Source organism: Amblyomma maculatum, chromosome 2 (assembly GCF_055883805.1).
Source record: "Amblyomma maculatum isolate TAMU_Amacu chromosome 2, ASM5588380v1, whole genome shotgun sequence".
In the NCBI taxonomy this organism is placed as follows: domain Eukaryota; kingdom Metazoa; phylum Arthropoda; class Arachnida; order Ixodida; family Ixodidae; genus Amblyomma; species Amblyomma maculatum.
Window position 1 is genome coordinate 139,246,170 of NC_139345.1, and position 8,183 is coordinate 139,254,352.

The 8,183-nt window shown below is 44.5% G+C and overlaps 1 protein-coding gene across 2 annotated transcripts in view; it reads right to left on the bottom strand.

Moving 5' to 3' along the window:
* LOC146200061 (uncharacterized) overlaps nt 1-4,776 on the bottom strand; it is a 29,171-nt gene extending 24,395 nt beyond the window's left edge. Inside the window, exon 1 of one of the 2 annotated variants that reach the window (XM_084595331.1) lies at nt 4,621-4,776. The gene's annotated coding sequence lies outside the window, so the exon portion shown is untranslated. The remainder of the gene's footprint in view (nt 1-4,620) is intronic. The other variant, XM_084595330.1, reaches the window with a different exon arrangement.
* Between the last annotated feature and the right edge of the window lie 3,407 nt (nt 4,777-8,183).

Here is an 8,183-nt window from a genome sequence, read left to right on the forward strand (position 1 = left end):
AGGAAAGTCACATAATTCGGAAGAGCTGCGCTACATGAAGCTAGTTTAGAGCCCGCTGGAAAAAACAACTGGTTCTAGCGAGCGCAATTTATAGTCCACAGTCCGGTACGGCCCTCTTTCACGCAAACAAAACAATGCGGCACTAATACGTTTTTCTTTACGCACTGTAAATAAAGAGGCGCCACAGTAACCTCAAAAGCGTCATTAATAGTACGGGAGCAGGACATGCACACTGACGAAGGAATATAAGGTAGTAGCGCATATTGTCCAGCGACCTCACATCCATTGGCCGCGCTGGCTAGTTTTCCTGCATTGGTGGTGGAGATCGGCGCCGTGGTGACGGGGAACGGCGCATACGAAATGGAGGCGGTGTTACACTACGGTCAGACGCTGGAGAATGGCTGCGGAGTCCTTCGTTTTGAAAACGGCCCCTTCGGGATGGATGTTCGGGCCGATAGCTGTCGATTTAGGGCTGGACGGTTCCTCGGTTCGATGCCATCGGAGGATTCCTGAACTGTGCGCGTCGATTGCAGTAGCGGGAAATGCTACCCGCGACGCCACACAGGTAGCACACGGGCATAGTGCGATCAAACAGCTGCTCTTCAGTGGACTCTTGCGAGGTAGGACGCAACGGATATTGAAATGTAGGTTCCGGGTCGACGCAGCTTTTGCGGTAGGCGCGGTGTACGGTTTGCGTTGGACCGAGTATCTCTGCTCTGATGAGAAAATTGCCGATAAATCTGGTTGAGCCTTGGTCGCGGGGTGTCCAGGTCCTCCCGGAAGGCGAAGTCGGTGTCATTGCCTGGTGTTTAGCTAGACGTTGGTGGGCACGTACGTGCATGGGCTGGAAAAGCGTATGCTTCATCCGCGAAGCCAGAGGGCGGCCGGGTAGACAGCTCACGTCGTGAAATTTCATCCCTTACGATTTCACGAATGGCGAAGAATTTCCATCCCCAAGGAGACTTGGGGATGGAGATTCTTCGACGCTGGCCATCGTAGTGACATTTGCCAGTCCCAAACTTCGGTGTAATGCGGCGTGTCTTGAGGGCCTCAAATGTCCGGCAGTGTCGAATAACGTCGGTGACTGAACTCAAGTTGTCTTTGGCAATGAGGAAGTCTTCCGCAATGACCTTGAGTAGATGGCCTACCTTGCCTTCCTCGGTCATCCGACTGTAGACGGTCTTGCATAATTTCAGTACTGCCTCGACGTACGTTGTGCAATGCTCGCCTGCTATCTGGGCTCTCTCAGAAAGTCTCTGCTCAGCCTGCCTCCTCTTTGCAGTCATATCGCCAAAACATTCTTTGATAGCTTCCACAAAGCCCTCCCAAGTGGTCAGAGAGTCTCCGTGGTTCTCATTCCACATCAAGGCTGTCTGCGTTAAGAAGAACACCACATTCGCTAGTTTCGCCACCGAATCCCAGCGGTTGAAGCGGCTCACACGTTCAAAGTGAGTGAGCCACTCATCAACATCTTCCCCTGCTTGACCGGCAAAAAAACGAGGCTCTCGAAGCGGTAGCGTCGTATTTGAGGCAGTGGGGGGTACATTACCATACGGGGACAGAATGCTTCGCGTTGGTGTTCTAGACTGCTCGTTGGCTGCTGCATTCTCAGAGGAATGGGAGGAAGACCAGCGAGGCGACGGCTCCGGCGAGGCTCCAGCGATTTAGGATGCGTAGTGAGGGTATTCGTATACAGCGCCTGCCACCAAGTTGTTACGACGGAGGTTTGACGTCGAAGCGCTGCAAAGGTATAGGAGGCAGAGAACTCAGCTGGTGAACGGTTTCGAGTCCGGGCACGGGCACGAGAGTCTCCTCGTCTTTCTCAACTTTCTTTTTCCTGTCTTCATCTATGTGTTTTCCTCTTCTTCAGGAATGCTACAATATATATTTTTTTTCCTTGCAAATGCTAATTATCATAATCATCAGCCTGACTATACCCACTGCAGGGCAAAAGCCTCTCCCATATTTCTCAAATTAACCCAGTTCTGTGCTCGCTGCATCCAGTTGACCCCTGCGAACTTCTTAACCTCATCCACCCACCTAATTTTCTGCCACCCCCTGCTACGCTTTCCTTCCCTTGGAATCGAGTTTGTTACCCTAAGCGACCATCCGTTATCCTCTCTTCGCACTACATGTCCTGCCCATGTCCATTTCTTCTTCTTGATTTCCACTAGAATGTCAGTAACTTGAGTTATTTCTCTGACCCATTCTGCTCGCTTCCTATCTCTTAATGTTACCCGTACCATGTTTCGTTCCATAGCCCTCTGCGTTGTCCTCAAATTAAGTAGAACACTCTTGGTTAGCCTCCACGTTTCAGCCCCTTAGGTGAGTACAGGTAAGATGCAACTGTAGTGTACTTTCCTCTTGAGTGATACCGGTAAATTGCTAGCCATAATCTGCGAGTGCTTGCCAAATGCGCTCCATCTCAATCTTATTCTTGTTGTTATTTCCTTGCTATTGCTAATACGTTGGCCGAATGCATGACCAGCCTTTTTATATACGTGTTTCTCAAGGAAACTTGGTTAGTGAGTGCATTATCCGTCAAATCGGGAGGAAATGTTTCTCACTATATTCTATTTGAAAAAATATAGAATCGAAAAGCTTTGCATACTTCCAAGGATTATCGTATTGTCCTAAAGTGCACAGCAATCGTTCTCGACATTCTTTTTAACAATGTGTTGCATGAGATGTCGTTTAACTTTTTGAACCCCCGCCTCTTTAAGTAATATTGACGCGCTTTTGACGTCTGGGGCTCAAGTTCCTTAAATATGTGACTGGAACTTACTCACGATGTTAAGTAAAGAAATTACCTTCGTCATCATTCACAATCAGCCTAATTAAGCCTCGTAGGGGCAAATAGCGTTCCCATATCACTTCCGCTAAACGAGAATTTGCGCCGGATTGCGTCACGCTATTCCCGTAAACATGTTATTTTTGCATTTAGGCTCCTGCTGCGTTTTCCTTTTCTTGAATTATGAACCGCTGCCTCGAACAGCTGTACTTAGCATACGTCCACTGAAAATGTTGATTTCCTTTCCATTTCGACTATAATATTGTGAATTTGTGCGTTTTGTGTTGCACCTTCCGTTTTTTTCCAGTTCCTAATGTCAGTCATATCATCTATCTTTCCGCAGCTCGCTGTGAAGTACACAACGAAAGTTAAGCATCTTTCGGGAGTCTCAGCGCTTTTGCCTCTTACGTGAGTATCGGTTTCTTTCTGTGCCGGTGCTGGGAATTTTTTGGGGGTTCATATTTCTCAGAGGCAGTGCGTAGAACAGTTGCATAATCATGGGCTTTTGAGATCTTTAGGTGTCTGTTAGGCCTGGATACTTGCTGCGCGTGCCTGATGTTCTTTTTTTTTGCTATATAAAGTACCGGTGTTCTATACTTTCCCTCGAGGGTACTCAAAGTTGTTTTCACGAACCGAGAGCGCCTTTAAATCGAATACGTGTCCAGGCCAAACTTTGCCCACACTCTCATTGAGCTCGTTCCTGAGCTGGTGCTACCATACTCTGTAAGTGTTCAAGGTGCTCTGATATCGAAACTATCGAGAAGTTTGGCCTTGGGCAAACTTGAAGGTGCTGAACTGATAGCACTGAATTAAACCAATTTTCTTGATCAGATCGTCTCTGTTTAGGGCGACTACTAGACGGTGAATGTGGAATGAAAGACTAATTAAATAAAGAAGCACCGCCGTGAGCAATCTTTTATTTCGCTGAAAAAAAAAGATATAAGAAAGCTTACCACCTTTGAGTTCCTAAGCAAGGCCTAACCGAAGAAATCAGATTCGGTGGCCACTGCGCCATATTTGTCTTTTTTTTTTCAGCACAGTATTTATAACAATGACACAATGCCCAATATACATGAACTTTCTCTAACCTATGAGGACATTAATTTCAGATCAACGCGAAAAACAATGCAGCAAAAATAAGCAACATTATACCACAAACTAGGCATCGCAGAACACTGCAATTAGGGCGAGTACTATTCCAGTTCGAACTATCTCTGGGCGTATGGTTTACCTTGACGAAGAATAATCCTACTCAAAAGGTAGTTTCTAGACGCAATACAATTACTTGAAATCTATGTCCATCGCGCGCGTTTTCCAAAAGGTGGCGGGTTGCGCCATGCGCTAAGCATTTAATTCCGAATGTTGCGTTACGAATGTCTTGTATTTATAATTATCTTTTACTCTGATGCATTCTTTCTCGCTACCTCTTGAATTGACCTACTTTCAGAAACCTACACGATTAAAATAATTTAGGCCTTCCTTTCACAATCATCCCTAAGGCAGCTTCAAATACTCAAACATGGCTGGACGTTCTGTAGTAGAGCTAAATGAATAATGGAAGGGAACGTTACGTAAACAAGTTATAAACTTGTATTCAATACACGACCGTCCTTAGCCTAGGTAAACTGGCGCCTATAGCGTTTTGCATACTAAAATGTCGTTATATGTGGGCTATGAAAAACGCAGTATTTTACAAAGCCGACTTCACCTTCGTTAGAAATTCATCCCTTCATTATTACTGCAGCGGCCCTTTGCGGAAACTGAAGAAAATATTCGAAAAAAAAAATGAATCAAATCAAGAAAGTTCAAGCTGGTTTGGAGATGCTCACCTTTGGCAAAACTCTCGGTCGAGAGGCTCTTAAACACAAGCAGAACTTCTACTGGCTAGCACCTGTGGCTGTCCCCCTTGCCAACGCAAGTGTAATGGCGCTGGAAAAAGCCACCACGCCTATTCCCCAGCGCTTGCAAAATTCGCAGTATCACAGGGCAATATATCAACGAACAGGCCTCAGTAATCAATTCTGTGGCCGGATACCATTCTTCCTTTAATTCCATCCGAAGCGATGTCGATAGGGAGATAACAACAAAAGGGGTCATCAATTCGCCGTGACGCGTAACTAGAGCATCAAAGTCGTCCCCTGAGCTCAGCCGCAGCTATATTGTGTCTGCGAGCTCCCTATCAATTTAATGCTGGCGATTTATGGTACTGGTCCTTCTAAATGTGGAACTGTTCTGCAGAGATCACTACTTTTCCCTCCAAATGCATTGATTTTCATGTGATTCTATATTGACTTATAATTCATCACAATGAAAAAAAGATTGAAAATGGTATTTGTCAAAGACTTCAGACAGCTTCCAAAAACACTTGACCAACTTTCGTTCGCGTTTGCATTTATCTGGTAATAGTAATTTTTTTGATACCGTAAATCAATAATGATATTTATACTGATGATATTGCCGCTACATGCACCGCATACAGATTCTGTAAACACTATTAGAAGAAGGCATGAAAGCCATGCACGAAGTTTATCAAGTTTTCAACTTCAGCTTAACACGCATCAGGAGATTATTCTTACAAGTTGGAACGTGAGTTGTACCCAAGTGCACAAAAGAAGCCATCAAAGAAAGAGGAGGTAGAAAAGAGGTACCGGCAAACTGGAGTCTATTCCAGTCCGTACCTTTTAGCCAAATGGCACCCGGTGGGTTTAGTCCTGGGTGCAAGAAATGCAATGGAATCGACAATTTGGTCCACACTATGTGGACATGACCTAGATTTGCAGAGCCGAACCGGAGTCACTATTCCGTTAAGGTTCAGCTACTCTACCGGGAAGAACAAGACTAGCGTTAGGTCATCGGCCTGGATATTGCTGCCGCGGCAATCCGAGAAACCCGCCTGACGGCTAGGGGAAATCATGGAGAGTTACAATTACAAGAATTCCTCTCAAATTCGATGACGTGCGCCAATAAACCCATTTATCTCCTTCTCACTTCTCTCCGTTTTTAAAAGTTTGGAAATGTGTAATTACATTATTTCGTGTATTGTGCGGCTTATACTATGAACGCACTTTAATTCACAAGGTCAAAGAAATCACAAAACACATCTAGCGGGAATATTGACAATAAATTAACTTCACAGAAGCGGCAAATATTCAGAAGTGAACAGAATAACTGGCCATGAAACATTGGCTGTTGGTCGATTCCATGCGAAACTGGCCGTATTGTTAAAGCGGTAGTAGTAATTTTAACGAGACAGCGTTAAAGGCTTCGTGTCGCAGAAACGTGGGTATCGGCGTTGTGATGTAAGGCGAAAATGAGAAAGAAGTAAAGAAACAATGAAACTTTTGCGGGAGCCCGCGGAGCAGAACATGGTTCATCGTAATGCGTTGCGAACACGAAACCACTTCGCCAATTACAAGCGCTTTTTTCTCAGCATAGTATTTATTACACTAGTACCTTGTTTGCACCAAGCAAACGCATTGCTCGCTAAGAACAAAGGCGGACCTACTGTATGCATTGCCTTATGACTGTCAGGTATTCTTTAGGAGCGTAAATCAAAATGAACTAATAAGGGAAGCAATAGTAAAAGCGAGCAGCGAACGTCATATCCGCTTTGCTTACCATCCCTGGAAAATTTCTTCGATCGTAGGGCGCTGCCGCAACAAATGGCGCGAGCCGCCGCCAAAATCCCAGCTTTTTACATCCATCCGTCGTCTTTAAAGTGACCACCATCGCTTAGAAAAGCCTCTGCCCCACATCTCCAAATTACCAGACCTTATACCAGCTCTAACCATCTAGTGCCTGCAAGCTTCATAACCTTTTTCGCCTTCATAAATTTCCGGCTTCGCCTGCAACGCTTGTGTGCCATATTTAACATACCGTTTTCAAAATGGTGGCTGAAAACCAGGCCTTTGTTGAAGCGGGAAAGCCGAAAGCTATCATTTGGAATGCTTATAGTTGTTTCATCTTGTATCAGCGTTTTCTGCTTTTTGTCCATATGTTAGTGTGGTACCAAAACTTCACGAAAAAAGCGTCTGTTTTTAAAGATCGTCTATTTTCGCTCAATTGGGATTGAACCATATCAGCCGTGGTGTTCTAAATTGGATATTGACGAAAGGTTTCTTCTAATGTAGTCTGACAACGTTTGAAGTAACTTGCGTCTTTGTTTTAGATAAATGTTTGTGCTCCGTTGCAGCAGGACTCGCTGCGGCATGCACACAGCAGATCCCCCAACGAAGGAATGCACTGTGCTGAGAATGTGAAACAATATAAAAAATAGTTCAGCGGGCAACATTCAGATATTCAGCCTACAATCTTTCCTCATCTGACGATAGTTTAACAAAACTTGCAATTGGGCTAGATGGTGCATTGCTTGACTAAAGATAAAGCTCACAGAAAACACACACAAGTGCGCGTGTCCTGTGTCTGCTTCTCTTGTGTGTGTTTCCTGTGCGCTTTATCTTTAGTCATCTGACGATGCTGCCATTGAACCGACAGAATACAATTCGTGCCGAGATAACGAAAGCGGCTTTCTGGTATTCAGCATTAAATAAGAATAATGAAGAACAATTATCAGCCAATGAATTGTGCAAATGGCGTTATGAACAATGCAATGTGCTTACGCCCCTTAATATTGTTCGGCCCTTCAATTCACTGCACAGCCCAACGCATGCGACACGTGGATTGCCACAAGCGAATTAAAACGATAAACTCAAATAACGGCCAGTGTTTCGAAACCAATCATGCGGCCTTCATTGGTCATCCAGGCACGTACATGGAGTAGCTGTGTAAAATACAATACAAGGCAGCAGTAGCGACTTCTCGGAGCATATTTCTGTCTCTTCATTGTTCACAAAAAAAGCGAATTGTTTGCCTTTGAGAAAATAGCGCATTTAATTTGAAAGCCTTTGTATAAGGTTCAGTCAACAGACTCAGCGTACAATATAATGATCTCATTCTTTACAGACCTGATAAGCGCAGTATAACCGTGCACCATGAGATCATTTATTCCTCGTTTTTTTTTATCCTATATTGAAAGGAATAGCGTACTCTCCTTTAAATGTTATAACTGAAGCTCTTGCTTGCGACGCAGGCTCTTTATTATCTTGCATTCTTTGTGCTTCCAAGTGCTTCTTAGTGCTTCCAAGTGGTTTGAGATTTAGTTTCCTCCAAAACAGCGCACAGTTTATAGTTCTCTACGAGCCTTTTATGGAGTCTTCACCGAACTGTTTCATTATGCTCCTTACGCACACCCAGTGGGTGTCGAGATAGCTTCAACGCGTTTAAGTCGCTACTGCAGCAGAGTAGTTTTAGGAAATCTCTATCACAACAGCATGATTCATGCGCTAGGCAACTGAGCTTACCTCTAACAAGTTTTTTTCACCAACTTTGTGCT